Genomic DNA, 19,474 nt, shown 5'->3' on the forward strand with positions numbered 1-19,474 from the left:
GTAGAGACCGTTGTAGATATATGTCATGCAGTATTTCATCGAAAGATCAATCATGTCTGTCAGATCTGTTGAAGAGGCTGCCATTTCTTCCTCAACAACACAAGAAGTTTTACAGTAAACTTTGCAACATCTGATCCTAAAAACAGAATTACTGAACAAACAGAAGTCAATGTTGAGAGATCATTCTTCTTATATTTAATTATATTCTATTGCAAAATTTTTTAAAAGAATGCGAATTGTTTTTTTATACTACATTTTTATTAGTTACATATTACCATTGTGTTCCTATACTTGTGTTATAAATAAAGCTTAATGCCTCTGTATTAATGGCACAGGAAACAAAAATATTCTTACTGGCACTGCGAACCACAGTTCCTTGGTATGGCACTTGGAACGCCCTTAATAAATTATCGTTTTCTAACTGATGCAGCAGGCAGCATAGTACTGTGGTATTTCTTTTCTTGTGGTATTTTTTGAATGGTAATAATTATGTACAAAAAGAGGTACGTTGTTTTACGACTATACTCTCAAATATGAGGTCTAGCACTTAGAACCTTTTCCATTTCCACTCATCAGTTATATAAATTTACGGCTTTATATATCTACATCTACACCCATACTCCGCAAGCCAACTGACTGTGTGTGGCGGAGGGTACCCTGAGTACCTCTATCGGTTCTCACTTCTGTTCCAGTCTCGTATTGTTCGTGGAAAGAAGGATTGTCGGTATGCTTCTGTGTGGGCTCTAATCTCCCTGATTTTATCCTCATGATCTCTTCGCGAGATATACGTAGGAGGGAGCAATATACTGCTTGACTTTTCGGTGAAGGTATGTTCTCGAAACTTTAACAAAAGCCCGTACCGAGCTACTGAGCGTCTCTCCTGCAGAGTCTTCCACTGGAGTTTATCTATCATCTCCGTAACGCTTTAGCGATTACTAAATGATCCTGTAACGAAGCGCGCTGCTCTCCGTTAGATCTTCTCTATCTCTTCTATCAACCCTATCTGGCACGGATCCCACACTGCTGAGCAGTATTCAAGCAGTGGGCGAACAAGCGTACTGTAACCTACTTCCTTTGTTTTCGGATTCCACTTCCTTAGGATTCTTCCAATGAATCTCAGTCTGGCATCTGCTTTATCGACGATCAAATTTATATGATCATTCCATTTTAAATCACTCCTAATGCGTACTCCCAGATAATTTATGGAATTAACTGCTTCCAGTTGCTGACCTGCTATTTTGTAGCTAAATGATAAGGGATCTATCTTTCTATGTATTCGCAGCACATTACACTTGTCTACATTTAGATTCAATTGCCATTCCCTGCACCATGCGTCAATTCGCTGCAGATCCTCCAGCATTTCAGTACAGTTTTCCATCGTTACAACCTCTCGATACCCCACAACATCATCTGTAAAAAGCCTCAGTGAACTTCCGATGTCATTCACAAGGTCATTTATGTATATTGTGAATAGCAACGGTCCTATGACACTCCCCTGCGGCACACCTGAAATCACTCTTACTTCGGAAGACTTCTCTCCATTGAGAATGACATGCTGCGTCCTGTTATCTAGGAACTCTTCAATCCAGTCACACAATTGGTCTGATAGTTCATATGCTCTTACTTTGTTCATTAACCGACTGTGGGGAACTGTATCGAACGCATTGCGGAAGTCAAGAAACACAGCATCAACCTGTGAACCCGTGTTATGGCCCTCTGAGTCTCGTGGACGAATAGCGCGAGCGTCTTTTTCGAAACCCATGCTGATTCCTACAGAGTAGATTTCTAGTCTCCAGAAAAGTCATTATACTCGAACATAATACGTGTTCCAAAATTGTACAACTGATCGACGTTAGAGATATAGGTCTATAGTTCTGCACATCTGTCCGACGTCCCTTCCTGAAAACGGGGATAACCTGTGCCCTTTTCCAATCCTTTGGAACGCTACGCTCTTCTAGAGACCTACGGTATACCGCTGCAAGAAGGGGGGCAAGTTCCTTCGCGTATACTACAGTAGCGAACTTTCGGAAACGTTTTTCTATATCTTGCACTGGAGTAAAATTTAGCTGCGTTCTACTTCGCAGATCGAGTATAAGTGAGTATGTTTCTCCTGCAAATGTTTCCAATGTCTCCTTGTAGACTGTTCCTTCTTAATTTTACGTGTCTTCTTATAGCCTTCGTGATTAACCAAGAAAAAACACAGAACTATCGTATGATGAAACTTTTATATTCGTTCAACGTGCTACTGAACACTGAATGTCAAAGTATCAGGACATCAATTTCACCCAAATGTTTGCGATCCTACACAGATATATCGATGGGGAAGGCAACATAAACCGAGGAATATTGAATCTTCTGAGCGATAAATAAACATGCTAAAACTGACAGAAACCAGAGGCACTATGAGAAAAAATAAAAAAAACGAAAATTGGGAGATCATACTACACATCATTATTTGTAGTACAGTGAAGTAGCCCAGCCTTGATTACAAGTCATAGTTTGAAACTGAATATAACAAAGAAACAAAATGAACCAGATGCACAGAGAGATACTGAAAGTTGCTTCAAATAATGCTGCAACTGCAAGGCACATAAAACATCTTTAAAAATGGATAAGTGGGAAAATTTTTTACTGTTTTCGTTTTCTTTTATTTTCAGTCTACCACCTAAGTCTAAAAGGAGACACACGAATTCCTCAGATAATTCCAAATAGGGTTATAAAGCATCATTTAAAGCTAAAAATTTGTGTACGAAAGGAAAAATCTTCATTTCAGCAAGCTAAATTTATGCTAATAAGGCCTACCGTCGAAAGTTACTTTAAGGCATGGGGTAGCACTGTCACATCAATCAGAAAATAAGTATCTGCACTCACATTTTTCAGGCCTTTGCTGCTTATGTGGACCTTATAAAAACAAACTAGAAGGCTTCTCTTTATCTTGTTCTCCGTGGTCTGCCTATAAGGCAAATTTTGTTTTGAAATAACTTTATAGCGTAATCATGAAAATAACACAGTTGTATTGATGAAGTAATGCAGGATTTGCATAATATGATTCGACGGCAAACCAGAGAAGAGTGTTTGCGTACACGAACATGTTTTAAAGCAAAAAGGAAAGTACCATGTCTAGTCAGTAAGAACATTAGATTACAGAAGTTCCATTACAAACAGTGTGGTACAAATTTATACATCATTCTCACTTTTTAGTAAAAACCTAAGCTCACTGTGCAATGCTGCGCTTATGATGTTGACTCTTCCCACAGAAATAATGTTCACTCACCTTGCGGTGATTTCTTCTTCTGCAGTCGGGTCCACACGACTTCCTTGTTAGAAACGAATAATTTTGCTCTAGTGGAAAATCCGTAATAGAACTACTAGCATTACAAATCTAACGAATGCAACAATTTTCATCAGGATAACCAAGCAACTGAAAGGTAGTTTGTGAGTGAAATCTTCGATACATTGGAACTTGTTTGATACAAAAACACTGCCGAGCCCGTGATAATGTTATGTTGTAGTTTCAACACTCACACGCAATCATAGTCATTCATTATAACCAGCTTACGGTGATTAACCGACACCGTTACCAAAAGACAGAATGCTCTCTCAAATATTACACAATTTGATCACTACGTAGTTTGCGGTCACGGTTAGTAGAACTTGCGATGCCTATTTTGATTATTCAAAAGTCACAGTTTACATCTTAAAATCGGGATTTCACGTCTTCGTTTTTCACACACGTTCGCATCCACTTTGCGGCACTTCACGGTCAAGTTTCAATCATTTTTCTGCAAAATTAGAATACCTATTCAGTACTCCCTATATCCACATCCAAACATAATGATAGCTGAGCTCCGAAATGAACTCTTCAGACTTCAGAAAGCTATTCCTTAACCCACAAAATACGCGCGAACGTAGTGTCGTCTGATTGGCTTATACACACCATAGACAACCCCATATTAATATTAAAACGCGCAGTCCCACCGTCTTTTACTTTTGACCAATCACAACTTAATAGCTTTTATGAACACTTTACTAGATGAACAAATTTCCCAGTTCCATAAACTGGATATTTGTACGTTAAAAAATTCCCTGAGAGTATAATTCACTTTCTCTGTACAATCACAGTTCTCAAGCTAACGTGTACTCAGATAATTGACATAACAGTATTCATTTAATATCTTACTTTCCATTCACGGTATCATTTACATTAGTAAACAAATTATATGTAATCACAATAACCACATATTTTGTTCAGAAGTATGTTTTAACTAACTGATAATTTGATAATAAGTAAGAAGCTGAGACCTTTCGGCCACAGTTGTAACTACTGGTAGCTAGCTACTGGATCTTAGCGCATCGCACATGTCATTCGATAACCATGACTCATTGTCTGAAGCTGTCTGCCCACTACCGACTCTTAGGCTACGGTCACAGTGGCTCCGATATCGGTGGATTCTGCCGACGATCGACATCGACCGGAGACGACCGATCTTTTCATATCAGCCGTCACTACCTACACGGTCACTCTATAGCCAATCATATCTCTTGAACGTACAGACTTCGGATGACAATCGGTGAAATTGAAATCAGTTTGCTTTCTTCGGTGAAACTGACCGACGTTCTCGTACACTAAACACGGAGAGTGAGAAACTGATAAGTTTAGTCCAAGAAAGAGTGAGTTTGTGGCATCCTGAAACTGAAAATATCATAATCGTGATATAGTTCGGAATATATGGACTGAAATCTCCGGTGTATTCGAAACCACAAAAAGGCAAAATCTTTATTGGAAATTTTAGGCGTAGTTACGAGGGCAGTTCAATAAGTAATGCAACACTTTTTTTTTCTCGGCCAATTTTGGTTGAAAAAACCGGAAATTTCTTGTGGAATATTTTCAAACATTCCCGCTTCGTCTCGTATAGTTTCATTGACTTCCTACAGGTGGCAGCGCTGTACGGAGCTGTTAAAATGGCGTCTGTAACGCATGTGCGTTGCAAACAACGGGCAGTGATCGAGTTTCTTTTGGCGGAAAACCAGGGCATCTCAGATATTCATAGGCGCTTGCAGAATGTCTACGGTGATCTGGCAGTGGAAAAAAGCACGGTGAGTCGTTGGGCAAAGCGTGTATCATCATCGCCGCAAGGTCAAGCAAGACTGTCTGATCTCCCGCGTGCGGGCCGGCCGTGCACAGCTGTGACTCCTGCAATGGCGGAGCGTGCGAACACACTCTTTCGAGATGATCGACGGATCACCATCAAACAACTCAGTGCTCAACTTGACATCTCTGTTGGCAGTGCTGTCACAATTGTTCACCAGTTGGGATATTCAAAGGTTTGTTCCCGCTGGGTCCCTCGTTGTCTAACCGAACACCATAAAGAGCAAAGGATCTGCGCAGAATTGCTTGCTCGTCATGTGGCTGAGGGTGACAATTTCTTGTCAAAGATTGTTACAGGCGATGAAACATGGGTTCATCACTTCGAACCTGAAACAAAACGGCAATCAATGGAGTGGCGCCACACCCACTCCCCTATCAAGAAAAAGTTTAAAGCCATACCCTCAGCCGGTAAAGTCATGGTTACAGTCTTCTGGGACGCTGAAGGGGTTATTCTGTTCGATGTCCTTCCCCATGGTCAAACGATCAACTCTGAAGTGTATTGTGCTACTCTTCAGAAATTGAAGAAACGACTTCAGCGTGTTCGTAGGCACAAAAATCTGAACGAACTTCTCCTTCTTCATGACAACGCAAGACCTCACACACGTCTTCGCACCCGAGAGGAGCTCACAAAACTTCAGTGGACTGTTCTTCCTCATGCACCCTACAGCCCCGATCTCGCACCGACGGATTTCCATATGTTTGGCCCAATGAAGAACGCAATCCGTGGGAGGCACTACGCGGATGATGAAGAAGTTATTGATGCAGTACGACGTTGGCTCCGACATCGACCAGTGGAATGGTACCGTGCAGGAATACAGGCCCTCATTTCAAGGTGGCGTAAGGCCGTAGCATTGAATGGAGATTACGTTGAAAAATAGTGTTGTGTAGCTAAAAGATTGGGGAATAACCTGGTGTATTTCAATGCTGAATAAAACAACCCCCGTTTCAGAAAAAAAATGTGTTGCATTACTTATTGAACTGCCCTCGTATAATCTCAAAAAATAATTCAAGTGAAAAGAGTGACGTATCTTACATACTTATAGGTACTGTGCTGGATCTTTTTTGTGATAGGTTGTCATTAGTTGTCTACAAACTTTTATTACTACTTACTGGCTTTTTGTGCCAGTAGGGTAATGATTCTGTTAATATGAAGTGCTTTGCTTATGTGATGTACAGTATGTATTCCCACGTTTAAGTGCTGTAGGTTATCACAGTATATTATGCTAAACTTTATGCTTGTCTTCTATTCGTCTGCTTAATGACAGTCATTGATGGTTAATTGACGTACGTATGCTCAACTTTAAACAAATAGAGCGAAATTGAGTGTTTATAACCTACTTCCAAGATCACTACGAATTATCTCGCGTATATAAAAAAATGTTTGTCCCGTCATCTCCTATATTCCTCATTCAGATAACTGAGGACAGAGTGTATAGAACTCGCCACGTTCTTTGCGAGACAGGAAAGCTCACTGACATGCAATCGGCGTCTCTTTAATAGCAGAAGCCGCTAGGAGCACTCGTATCCAAGCACAGAGGCCTCGTGGTATCCACCACACCCTAAGAAGTTAAAATCTGGCCTACTTCATACATAGAATATATTCTAACCTTAACTAAGCTAGCCTAACCTCCTTCGAATCTGGCAAAAACTGACGGAGGAGATCGGCCGCACTATGACCACGCTATCGGCCGGTGTTATCGGGCGACCTCTGGCGACAGTGTCTGACGATCGTTGTCGGTGCCACTGCGAACGCAGCTAACATAGGCACAGTATGAAGCGCTACGCATCAACTGCTAATAAAAATTTTAGAAGATGTGAAACACGAGACTTGAAACCTAAATATGTAAAATATCCTAGTGCCAGTAGTGCAAAATCTCTTGTAGATGAAGCAACAATAAATTATTTACTGCAATATTACTGTAACACTTTCTGTAGTTCGGTCTGTATGTGTGTGTGTTGGGGTTGGGGTTGTTTGGGGAAGGAGACCAGACAGCAAGGTCAACGGTCTCATCGGATTAGAGAAGGGCGGGGAAGGAAGTCGGCCGTGCCCTTTTATTGAAAGGAACCATCCCAGCATTTACCTGGAGCGATTTAGGGAAATCACGGAAAACCTAAATCAGGATGGCCGGACGCGGGATTGAACCGTCGTTGTCCCGAATGCGAGTCCAGTGTCTAAACACTGCGCCACCTCACTCGGTATATACATGTGTGTGTGTGTGTGTGTGTGTGTGTGTGTGTGTGTGTGTGTGTGTGTGCATATGTATACCACAATTTAGAACATTTTTGGATGAATAAGTAAATAATGAATTACGTTACAATCAGTATCTTAGAAAGCAGTCTTGTAGTTAGTAGAAGTATTTTCCTAGGCAACATATTCACATAATCAATCCTGAACAGGAAGCGCTCTTATTTATAATAAATAACATTGAGTATTGAAGATCATACTTGTGTTAAATTAATAACAAAGTCTCATAATCTTTTAGAAAACATATAAATGAAAAAAACTGAGAAGCCAGCCTGGTACATCTTCCTTCAGTTCTCGGCACTGTCTTTTACGCTACGGTTTTAACATTGCAGCAGTCTACACAATGTACAGGGCGGCCAGAAACAGTCTGAAAAGCTTGTAAAAGTTCTGCTGAAAAATAATCGTTAAAAAAATTCGAGACGTTGCTCGTTTGCAAGTTAATTAACATTGAAGTTAGCCAATCACGCCACTGTGCGCACAAATTTATGTGACCCGCCAGATACAATTAGCGTCAGTCGTTCTGAGAGGATGGATGACAGCGCAAGAGTCTGCTCAGCCTTTGGCTCGTGTTCGATCCTTACTACCGTCCCAGTCCAATTTTTGTATCGCTCTCTTGTTACTTTTTAGGAAACCAAACGAAAGGACACGTGTAGCGACACGGTCCCTGGCGGACCGCTTGAATTTGCACGGTCCACGGCCAGACTGGCTAACTTCAGTGCTAATTAACTCGTAAACTGGCATACCGGATTTTTTAACAGTTATTTCTCAGCACAAACTATCCAGCAACACAGAAAATTTTCAGACTGTTTTTGGATGTGAGGTCCGCCAGTTATGCAAAACGCCGTTTTTCTCATGGGTACTGTGAAAAACGGTGTTTTGCGTAACTGGCGGACCTCACATCCAAAAATTGTTGACTGCAAACACGGCCAATACAAGGAGCTGCAAATCAAAAAGATGCATATTTTCAGGCTGTTTCTGACAGGTTATTCCAGGAGGAGTAATCGTTATTCAGGAATAAAACAGGAAATCTCCTTTGAAGCAAGTATCTTCTTGTGGTCATATTCCCGATTTCGAACGGTTTCCTATGTGGAACACATTTAATTTGCATTGTTATTTATTTTCTGTATTATTCCATACACACAAATGTGTACATTTGTACAACAGTTAATAAACATTACAACATGCGGTTTACGAAGTAACAGTTGAAAAATACACGTCTTTAACACATTCGCCTCTAATCATTTCCATAAATGGCTCTGAGCACTATGGGACTTAACTTCTAAGGTCATCAGTCCCCTAGAACTTAGAACTACTTAAACCTACCTAACCTAAGGACATCACACACATCCATGCCCGAGGCAGGATTCGAACCTGCGACCGTAGCTGTCGCGCGGTTCCAGACTGTAGCGCCTTTAACCGCTTGGCCACCACGGCCGGCAATCATTTCCATACAAGTCACATTAAAGCCGCTGTACAGTTCACAATAAATGTTCGAATGCCACATTTCCAACTTCAGTGCACTTGTGTTCTCTTTGGAGAACATGTTGCGTTACTTGTCTGAGTGTCTGCACGTTCCCTAAAGGGGCAGCAGCGTCCATGATGCGGCAAAGCAACTTCAACTTTCGTTTTCTCACGGCAGACTTGATTCAACCCCATAAACAAAACACTAATGGCGACCTTTGTGGCCAGTTAACTGTACTACCACGACCAATCCAGCAATTATGGTAAGATGGAGTGACGTATGCCCTCACACGTCTGGTACAATTGGGAGGGGCTCCATCATCCTGGACGTATATTGCAGTATGGGTGGTGAAAGGAACGTGCCAAGGTGTTCAACAAACGAATTTTCTAAAAAATGCAAGCAATACTGTCCCATCATTCGCTCTTCTACACGGCTGGACCTATCAACTAACCGGAAAATAAATGTACATCTCGTAGACCATTCGGAATAGGACATATCCCAATATGAAGCTTTTTGCTTCAAATGAGCGTACCTGTCGTATCGATAATATTGAACCTTCCTCTCGGGGACAACCTGCATACGAATGTCTAAAGACTTTAATAGCAAATGTCATTATTTCATATTTAACTACAAACATCAAAAAAAGTTTTGCATCACCTCGGTTCCGAGAGTTCCGCAACCTGCACAGAAAATTGCAATAGAGGTCAACATTAACATCATTTCCGCTCTTTATTGCTCATGGAAACCACACATTGCATGTTGTACCACCATACAGCAAGACATTCGGAGGTGGTGGTCCAGATTGCTGTACACACCGGCTTTTCTAATACCTACTAGCATGTCCTCTTGCTTTGATGAATGCCTGTATTCGTCGTGACATACTATCCACATGTGTGTCAAGGCACTCTTGGTCCATATTGTCCCGCTCCTAAACGGCTATTCGGCGTAGATACTTCAGAGTGGTTGGTGGCTCACGTCGTCCATAAACAGCCCTTTTCAATCTATCTCAGGTATGTTCCGTAGGGTTCATGTCGTGGCCGAGCGGTTCTAGGCGCTTCAGTCTGAAACCGCGCGACCGCTACGGTCGCAGGTTCGAATCCTGCCTCGGGCATGGATGTGTGTGATGTCCTTAGGTTAGTTAGGTTTAAGTAGTTCTAAGTTCTAGGGGACTGATGACCTCAGCAGTTAAGTCCCATAGTGCTCAGAGCCATTTTAACCATTTGGTTCATGTCTGGAGAACATGCTGGCCACTCTCCTCGAGCGATGTCGCTATCCCGAAGGAAGTGATTCACTAGATGTGCATGAAGCGGGCGCGAATTGTCGTCCATGAAAAAGAATGCCTCGCCAATATGCTGCATTATCGGTCGGAGGATGGCATTCACGTATCCTACAGCCGTTACGTCGCCTTCCATGACCACCAGCGGCGTACTTCGACTCCACGTAATTTCACCCCAAAACAGCAGGAAACCTCCACCTTGCTGCACCCGCTGGATAGTGTGTCTGAACGGCTGACGGGGATCCCTCCAAACACGTCTCCGACGATTGTCTGGTTGAAGGCATATGTGACACTCATTGGTGAAGAGAACGTGATGCCAATTCTGAGCGGTCCATTTGGCATATTGTTGGGCCCATTTGTATCGCGTTGCATAGTGTCGTGGTTGCTAAGATGGACCTCGCCATGGATGTCGCGAATGAAGATGCGCATCATGCAGCCTATTGCGCACAGTTTGAGTCGTAACACGACGTCCTGTGGCTGCACGAAAAGCATTATTCAACATGGTGGAGTTACTGTAAGGAATCCTCCGAGCCATAATTCGTAGGTAGCGGTCATCCACTGCAGTAGTAGTCCTTGGGCGACCTGAGCGAGGCATGACATCAACAGTTCCTGTCTCTCTATATCTTCTACATGTCCGAACAACAACGCTTTGGTTCACTTCGAGACGCCTGGACACTTCCCTTGTTGAGAGCCCTTCCTAGCACAAAGTAACAATGCGAACGGGATCAAACCGCGGTACTGACCGTCTAGCCATGATTGAACTTCAGGCCATGAGCCGCGTACCTCCTTCCTGGTGGAATGACTGGAACTGATCGGCTGTCGGACCACCTCTTTCTTATAGGCGCTGCCCATGCATGGTTGCTTACATCTTTGGGTAGGTTTAGTGACATCTCCAGTGTGGGATTTGCAGGGGGGGATGAGGGGGATTCCCCCCCCCCCCCCCTCTGCATCAGAGGATGCAACCTGGGATGTTTATTTCCCACGCGCTGTAGTAAAACTTTACATATAATTTAAATCTGTGGAGCCGAACACTGAAAGTTTTTAATACAGTCTTACTATTAATACTATTAATATGTTTGATTATTAATTTTGAAAAACTGTTATGCAGTAGTTAAGCATTTCAAAACATCTAGAACTAAATGACAAGACGACGCACGCCACATTTCCACAATGTCGCAAGACGTCGCCCCAGCGTAAACGAGGCTTTAGAGCCAGGTCTGTATTGTTTGGTGGATGTGATGTGTTGCGTACGAAACTGAAACCTGCAGTCAGTTCCAAACGTCGTGGAAAACTGTGAAGAGGTGTCATCCTGCAGCAAGATAACGCTCGCTCACATTCTGCCAAACGGACAGCCGACGCAATAAAGGAGATGAGATTCGAGGTGCTGGAACATCCAGTATACAGTCCAGACCTGGCTCCAAGCGATTTTCACATGTTTGGACCCTTAACGGAAGCACTACAGGGAAGAAGATTTGAAAGTGATGAAGACGTCATTTCTGCGGTGCAAAATTGGTTGCAGATGCAACCGATAAACGTATTTTCTGATGAAATAAAAAAACTCGTAAAACGTCGGGAAAACTGCATTGAAGCCCAGGGAGGTTACGTAGAAAAATAACGCATGTTTCTGTTTTCTATCATCAGAATAAGTACAGCTTTTCACAAATGTGCCTTTACTTTTTGAATTCCCCTCGTATACCGGTATGTAGATGATTTAGTAAATAAGCTTTACCTGTAATGTACTTTTAAAGATATAACAAGGGATGGCTTTTCTGATAGTGCATACGCGTGAATAGAGAGTTTCGGCATTAACATCTATTTATAAAAAACTGTTTTACCATGGGTAACGCCACGGTCCAAGCAAGTAACATATATAAATATACTAACCCCCTAAGACATCCCCCCGACTGCTAAAAGCACAAATCGCACACTGGACATCTCTGAACAGTCAAAGGGACTGTGTCTTTGATACAATATCCACAGTCAATATCTATCTTCAGGAGTTCTGGTAACCGGGGTGATGCAAAACTTTTTGGATGTGTGTATAACAAACTGTACCTAAAACGACACGTTTTGCTAAATAATCAATGTATCGTAGCACTGAAACGCCCTACTCCCATAAAACACTAGTTATAATACGAAAACCAGTAAATACGATGTCTTTAACATCCGATGAGTGGCCCGCCGTCTTTTTATTACAACGTATAGTACTAAAAACCATGCATTTTCGACAGATCCTCAAGGCGCCAATGGTTTCAAGAAACTTATGTTCGCAGCACGTGAATTATAAAACCACCAAATGCTGATTCCAACTCCGTATGACTTTATGCAATATGGCATTTCTTATGTTCTGTTTGTGACGTAAAACCGATGTTGCATCTCTTTGGCCACGTTCATTTTCACGAGGCACACACCTCGCATTCTAGTAGAACGTAAAGATCCACACTGTGACTTCACAAAATTCGATCAGCTTTGAGGCAACGTAAGAGGACGACTTTATGCCTCCTGAGCGCTAGGTAGCCGATGCTGGTGCCGTCGTCAATGAACTAGTAACGTATTATCGCCTGTCTTAAATGCCGTGTTGCGGACGACAGCCGTCAATTAACTTCCGTGGTAACCACTGGCCTGCAGACTCACTCGTGAACAAATGAACCTGGAGGTATGACTTAATTTCGAGCGCAACACGTCCTCCCAGGGAACTTTTTTTAACTCACTGGAACATGTCGCCACGGAGATTGTAAATAGCATCTATGTATCAAATCGTAATGTAACTACACTAAAGGACCAAAGAAACTGGCATAGGCATGCACAATCAAATACAGAGATATATAAATAGGCAGAATACGGCGCTGTCGTCGGCAACGCCTATATAAGACAACACGTGTCTGGCGCAGTTATTATATCGGTTACAGCTACTACAATGGCGAGTTATCGAGATTTAAGTGAATTTGAACGCGGTATTATAATCGGCGCACGTGCGGTGGGACACGCCATCTCCGAGGTAGCGATGAAGCCGGGAATTTCCTGTATGACCGTTTCAAGAGTGTGCCGTGAATATGAGGAATCCGGTAAAACATTAAATCTCCGATACCACAGAATGAAACACGAGAGTTGAAACAAGAAAAAGATCGTGAGAGAACGGGACCAATGACGACTGAAGAGAATCGTTCAACCTGACAAAATTGCAACCGTTCCGGAAATTGCTGCAGATTTCAGTGCTGGGACATCAAAAAGTATCAGCGTGCGAACCATTCAACGAAACATCATCGACATGGGCTTTCGGAGTCGGAGGGCCATTGGTCTATCCTTCAGGACTGCACGACACGAAGCTTTACGCCTCGTCTCTGCCCGTCAACAAAGAAATTGGACTGTTGATGACTTGAAACATGTTGCCTGGTCGGGCGAGTCTCGTTCCAAATTGTATCGAGCAGATGAACGTGTACTTGTATGGACACAACCTGATGAATCCATGGACACTGCATTTCAGCAGAGGACTATTCAAGCTGGTAGAGGCTCTGTAATGGTGTGGGGCGTATTCAGTCGGAACGATACGGGACCCCTGATACGTCTAAATACGACTCTGACATGTGACAAGTACGTAAGCATCCTGTCTGATCTTCTGCATCAATTCGTGTCCATTGTGCATTCCGACGGGCTTGGGCAATTCCAGAAGGACTGTGCTATACACCACACTTCCAGAATTGTTGCAGAGTGGCTCCAGGAACACTATTATGAGTTTGAACAGTTCCACAGGCCACCGAACTCCCCAGACATGAACGTTATTGAGCACATCTGGGATGCCTTGCAACATTCTGTTCGGAAGAGATCTCCACCCTCTCGTACTCTTACGGATTTATGGACAGCCCTGCAGGATTCATAATGTCAGTTCCCTTGAGACATTAGTTGAGTCCACGCCATGTTGTGTTGCGTCACTTCTGCATGCTTACGGGGCCCTATACGATATTAGACAGGTGTACCAGTTTCGTTGGCTCTTCCGTGTATAATTTACCGCTGCGTCGGCACCCGTGAACATGACAAAGGGTGACCATCGTAATGCTAAGGGCAGGGGCGTGGGGCGAGACACTGTGTGAGTGTGTGTGTGTGTGTGTGTGTGTGTGTGTGTGTGTGTGTGTGTGTGTGTGGTGTGTGTGTACACTATACAAACATAAGTTGAGCTTCATTCCGAAATTCTGATTGGCCCTTATCTTTTGTTTGTGATTGCCAGCATCCTCAGAGCTCTAGTAGCAAGCCGAGGTCTAATGTTGTGTATGTCAATCAGAAATAAGTAACGTAAGCAATATTTGAACATAAGCTTCTGTATTATTTACTTTCAAAAAATATTATTTCTTCAGTGTAACAATTTATGCCATAACTACTGATCAACTGCCAGCAAGGCGCAAGCATGGCTAAGAATTCGCGGTCTTCCGAGCCGAAACGTAAACACCCTCCCCCTCACGTCCGTGGCGCTCAGGAACTTTTCCTCCTTCCCTGTCCCGAACCTTTGTTAGAACATACGTCGACGCTCACCATAGCTTGGATTCACTTACCGGCTTGAGGCAATATTGTTCGAGCCAAACTAGGGAGCAAAGTGACCCTGCTGTGGGGACAGACGGTAGCACCTATTGTTGGTATTAAATCCTATGATTTTATTGATTTGTTTATAAGAAATTATGTTTTAAAAACCTGAATTTTAGAATAGTATTTTTTTAAAAATTGTATCTCATTGTAAGTTTTATCACAGTTTTTCAAAAATCGAAATTTTTTATTTTTATGGATTGGGGTGTGGTGCTATTGGGGGGGGGGGGGGTTGTTGTGTGATCGAGGAGTTGCATTGCGCTGTTTAAAATCTGTGTCTCTTCTTCCATTGGTTAAACTCATTTTTATATAAAACGGCTTTGAGGGTTAACAATTATAAATACTACATAATTACAAGTAACAGAGAAACCTACACTGTGCAATAGAGGACTGTAACCGTCACGAAGTCATAAACGAGATATTATTTGACGTAAATAAAAAAAAAATTGTTTGAAATGCGTTAACACATCCAGTGTCTGTCGAGTCATAGTTCCCAAAACAGCAACTGATGAGTTTTACGTTTATCCCTTATTCGTCATCGAATTCCAGATGTGGAGTTTCCATGAAGGAATTAAACCACTACGACATGGAACAGCTTGTGACAAAGATCTAGATAATGGGATCACCTCTGCATTTAGTAATGGAGTACTACAGCGCGGATATAATTAAATTAATCTAGCGGGTCCACGTGTGGCCCTTGTCAAATGTGCAAACCGTACAATCAGCCACATCCGCGCAGCATCTGCCATGTTACCGAGTGATACGTTTGTCTGTATCGGATGTAAAAATTAGAGTGCTATTGTCTCCCGCTAAAACAACCAACCTCATTCCAACGTGACGTTATCACCAACCAGCAGACCAGAGGTAGCGCCCCACCCACCGTCATGGTTTATGTCACCATGGAGTCGCTAAAGGAGTGCCGTACAGGTTCCTTTCACTAAAAGAGGTCTGACCTTCTCCCTCGAGTGACGCAACCTTCCTTCATCTAATGTCTGTCACCATATTTGCTTTCATTCGATACGTACAGGATGGAGAAAAACAACCACTAAGGTCAGAGTGGGATAGGGAACGTCCAACTGAGCAAAACTGCCCAAGAACCATAGGTCGGAAACGGATCGTTTTGTAGGTAGACACGAAACGACAGTTACTCAGCGACGAGTGCATGCAAGATCGTCCTGTAAATGGGCATGTCCAGGTGTGCCTACCACAGGTGTGCACGTGTCGGAGCTTTACATCAAGAACTGCACATATAGACTCCCTGGGAAGCCATCGAGGCACCCACACCAAACCATAAACAGTATCGATATTCTTCTACCGACATCTCACCACTTGGAACTCGTAGGATCAGTCGCCCCAGAACTATGCCACCGCATTCGAGTTCGTCGGACCGTTCATCGAGAAGCCCCACTGAAAACCATCCCCCAGAAGGGCTTATGGGGAGGTTTACTATCTTTTGGTTCAAAAAATCGATTTTTAATTGCATTTTTGGAATCCACCCCTGAAACCGTTTTTCCGAATATGGAACGTAAATATTTGTTATTAGCGGTTGAACAAAACAATACACCTGCCTGAAATCGGCATTTTTCACGCACCAGTTTTTTTTCGGGCATTTCGTCTCTGTAGCCGCGAAAGATTAATCCAAGTGCTTGCCCACGACTAAAACTGATAAAGTGATCAAGGAGCTTACGACGTTGCGGCTTGGTAACCCGACGGCATTCCAATTCGGTGGAACAGATGAAGAAGGCAATTTGGGCAATGTATTTCCACAAGTGTTCGACGGATGACCACCCACAACACAAACATTGTCTGGCTGGGGAAACTAGTTGGTGCAAGTGCCGCATTGCAGAGGCTACCAGACACATGGACGAATATCAACACGACCAGCCGCTCTCCAAAGAAGTTCAAAAAGTGATTCATACGATCCACGAGGCCCCTTCGGAGGACGAGTTACTGTACCAGTGCTTGGGAGGAAACACACAGAATTCAAATGAGAGTCTGAACGCGTGTGTTTCGAAATTAGCCCCCCATCAATTGCATTTTGGTGCGAAGACTGTAGAGATTGAGACTTTCCTGGCAGTGAGCAGCTTCAACGAAGGGTATTCAGCAATTCTGAAGACCCTGACAACGATGGACGTCACCCTGGGATTGTATTCGACGTAGTTCGCCAAGCATTCGGACGACCACCGGATTCAAGCGGCCGAAAACCGCTTGTCATCGGCCGTACAAGCGGCTCTGGAGCAGCGCAGGATGGCTCAGATCGAGCAGAACGCTCTCTATGAGGATGAGGAAGGACTAGTTTACGGACCCGGAATAACAGATTGAGTGTAAGTTGCATAATATTGCATTTATATGTAGTCAAAACATCAAACGCGTTTTTCTCTAAATGACTTTTTTTTATTGTGTGCTATGGTAACTCAAATCTACTGAACCGATTGGCATGATTCTTTGTTTCCGACGAAGCTAATTAAATTGTCTAGGAGTTGTACCACTTTTATTCCTATCTATCAACTATAAATATTTTTACTTGGCCGACGAAGTAGAAGAATCGATGAAAAACACCCTATTTTTGTACAAATTGCCGCCATTTTGTTTCCTATGGTCCAAATAACTTAAGCGAGGTACAACTCCTAAAGAATCTCATGTACTTTGCTAACGTCAACTCAATTTTGATTTCAGACGAGCCGGCTGACCTGTGACATACCGCGCGTGGAGGTCTACATCGAAATTTTGTTTCGTTCCAACAGCACTTCCGCCTTTGATCTTCCACATTTCCAGTGGAAAAAATTCCACTTTGTATAGGAAATATCAGTTAACATTTTGACCAAATTTGACATTCATATCTATAAGACATCCTGAGAAAAAAAATTCTCAAAGAACATGCTTTCTTCGGGCCGAAGATAGTGAACCTCCCCTTAAGGACTCAGGAAGCCTGTAGCCGTTCGTACGAGTCAATAACGAGCAAATTACCCTTTTTCCTAAAAATCAGGAAGTCAAGCCAAGTAGAGGAAGCATTTTTCCAAGAACCACGTGCGCACACACACACACACACACACACACACACACACATACGCACAAAATAATAATCCGACTGATCACTTCTTCGAAATGTCAACTTTGTAACGATGTTATAGGCATAATTTCCAACACTTGGTGTAAAACAAGAGATTTTAGGAAAAAAAGACTAAAATATATCTGTATTCTTTTTCTCTGTTGTCTAAGTCGCACTAACTGATTTACTGTACTTGTTAGATTAGAACTACAGTCATGATCTGTTCCATTGGCAAACATTAAACCATATGGCCTCTGGAGTTAGTAACCTTGCACCTTATGATACCATCTGTCAACTATCTTACTGCAGTGGCATTACGGTACTTGCGGTAATAGTGAAGCTTCATCCAGTGAACGTCACAGAAAATTCGCGTCTAACGTAACCACATACGGCTAGGAATTAAAAGTTTACCTAGCTGTGTCTGTTCAACTGAAACGGTTATTTTCAGTTAATCTAATTAGTAAGTGCCGCATGTAGCATGGCGGGTATTACATGGGGCAAATTAGTTTAAATACACACACATATGTGCGCTCGTCGCTGACTGGCTGTCGTTCTAGGGAAGCAACTCCATAACGTTGCGGTTATGACGTCGGGTTATTTTGATAATTTTTCTCCGTGTCCCTAGCCGTTTCTGATTTTACTATCGTTTTTCTCCAAGGTGTGTATGTTACCCATGAACAAGTAAAGATGCAAAAGAGAAATGGATGTTATTGTAACACTGCATAACAGCGCAGAATTTTCCAAGCCACTGCTCCAGCATAATCCCACACGTAAGGGCCCAGTATATAGGAACGACGATTATCTGGCAGTAACCAATGTTATTAGCAAAGGCTGGACGCCACTGCAGTGTCATGACAGATGAACTATGTGAAACCTGGGGAGAAAATACGACAACACATCTAAAATCTGATTTCGCTGGATGGAGCGGATCAGGTTATGGCTGTGGACGGGACCGTAATCTGTTACTGTCAGTTGCACAAAACACACAAACTTTTATTTTCCTAAGAACCACTTAATTACACATTGCCCTTAAAAGGATCAAAACAAAACAATATGGCTGAAGGCCTAGTTAGGAAAACTTGAGATACCTCCTGGGCTGAAGACCCAAAACCACACCAAAAATAAGAACGCCTGAACACAAGTTATAAAAAATAGCTTTAAAGAATACACGTAGCTGAAGGCCTTGTTGTTGTTGTGGTCTTCAGTCCTGAGACTGGTTTGATGCAGCAGTCCAAGCTACTCTATCCTGTGCAAAAATGGCTCTGAGCACTATGGGACTCAACTGCTGAGGTCATTAGTCCCCTAGAACTTAGAACTAGTTAAACCTAACTAACCTAAGGACATCACAAACATCCATGCCCGAGGCAGGATTCGAACCTGCGACCGTAGCGGTCTTGCGGTTCCAGACTGCAGCGCCTTTAACCGCACGGCCACTTCGGCCGGCTATCCTGTGCAAACGTTTTCATCTCCCAGTACTTACTGCAACCTACATCATTCAGAATCTGCTTAATGTATTCATCTCTTGGTCTCCCTATACGATTTTTATCCTCCACGCTGCCCTCCAATGCTAAATTTGTATCCCTTGATGCCTCAGAACATGTCCTACCAACCGGTCCCTTCTTCTTCTCAAGTTGTGCCACAAACTCCTCCCCTATTCTATTCAATACCTCCTCATTAGTTACGTGATCTACCCATCTAATCTTCAGCATTCTTCTGTAGCA

At 42.8% G+C, this 19,474-nt stretch overlaps 1 protein-coding gene across 1 annotated transcript in view; it reads left to right on the plus strand.

Annotated features, from left to right (window-relative positions):
* The window catches only part of LOC126176485 (potassium voltage-gated channel subfamily KQT member 1-like), a 302,329-nt gene that overhangs the window by 88,323 nt on the left and 194,532 nt on the right, over positions 1-19,474 (plus strand). The gene's annotated exons all lie outside the window — the stretch shown is intronic.

Source organism: Schistocerca cancellata, chromosome 3 (assembly GCF_023864275.1).
Source record: "Schistocerca cancellata isolate TAMUIC-IGC-003103 chromosome 3, iqSchCanc2.1, whole genome shotgun sequence".
Taxonomy (NCBI): Eukaryota; Metazoa; Arthropoda; class Insecta; order Orthoptera; family Acrididae; genus Schistocerca; species Schistocerca cancellata.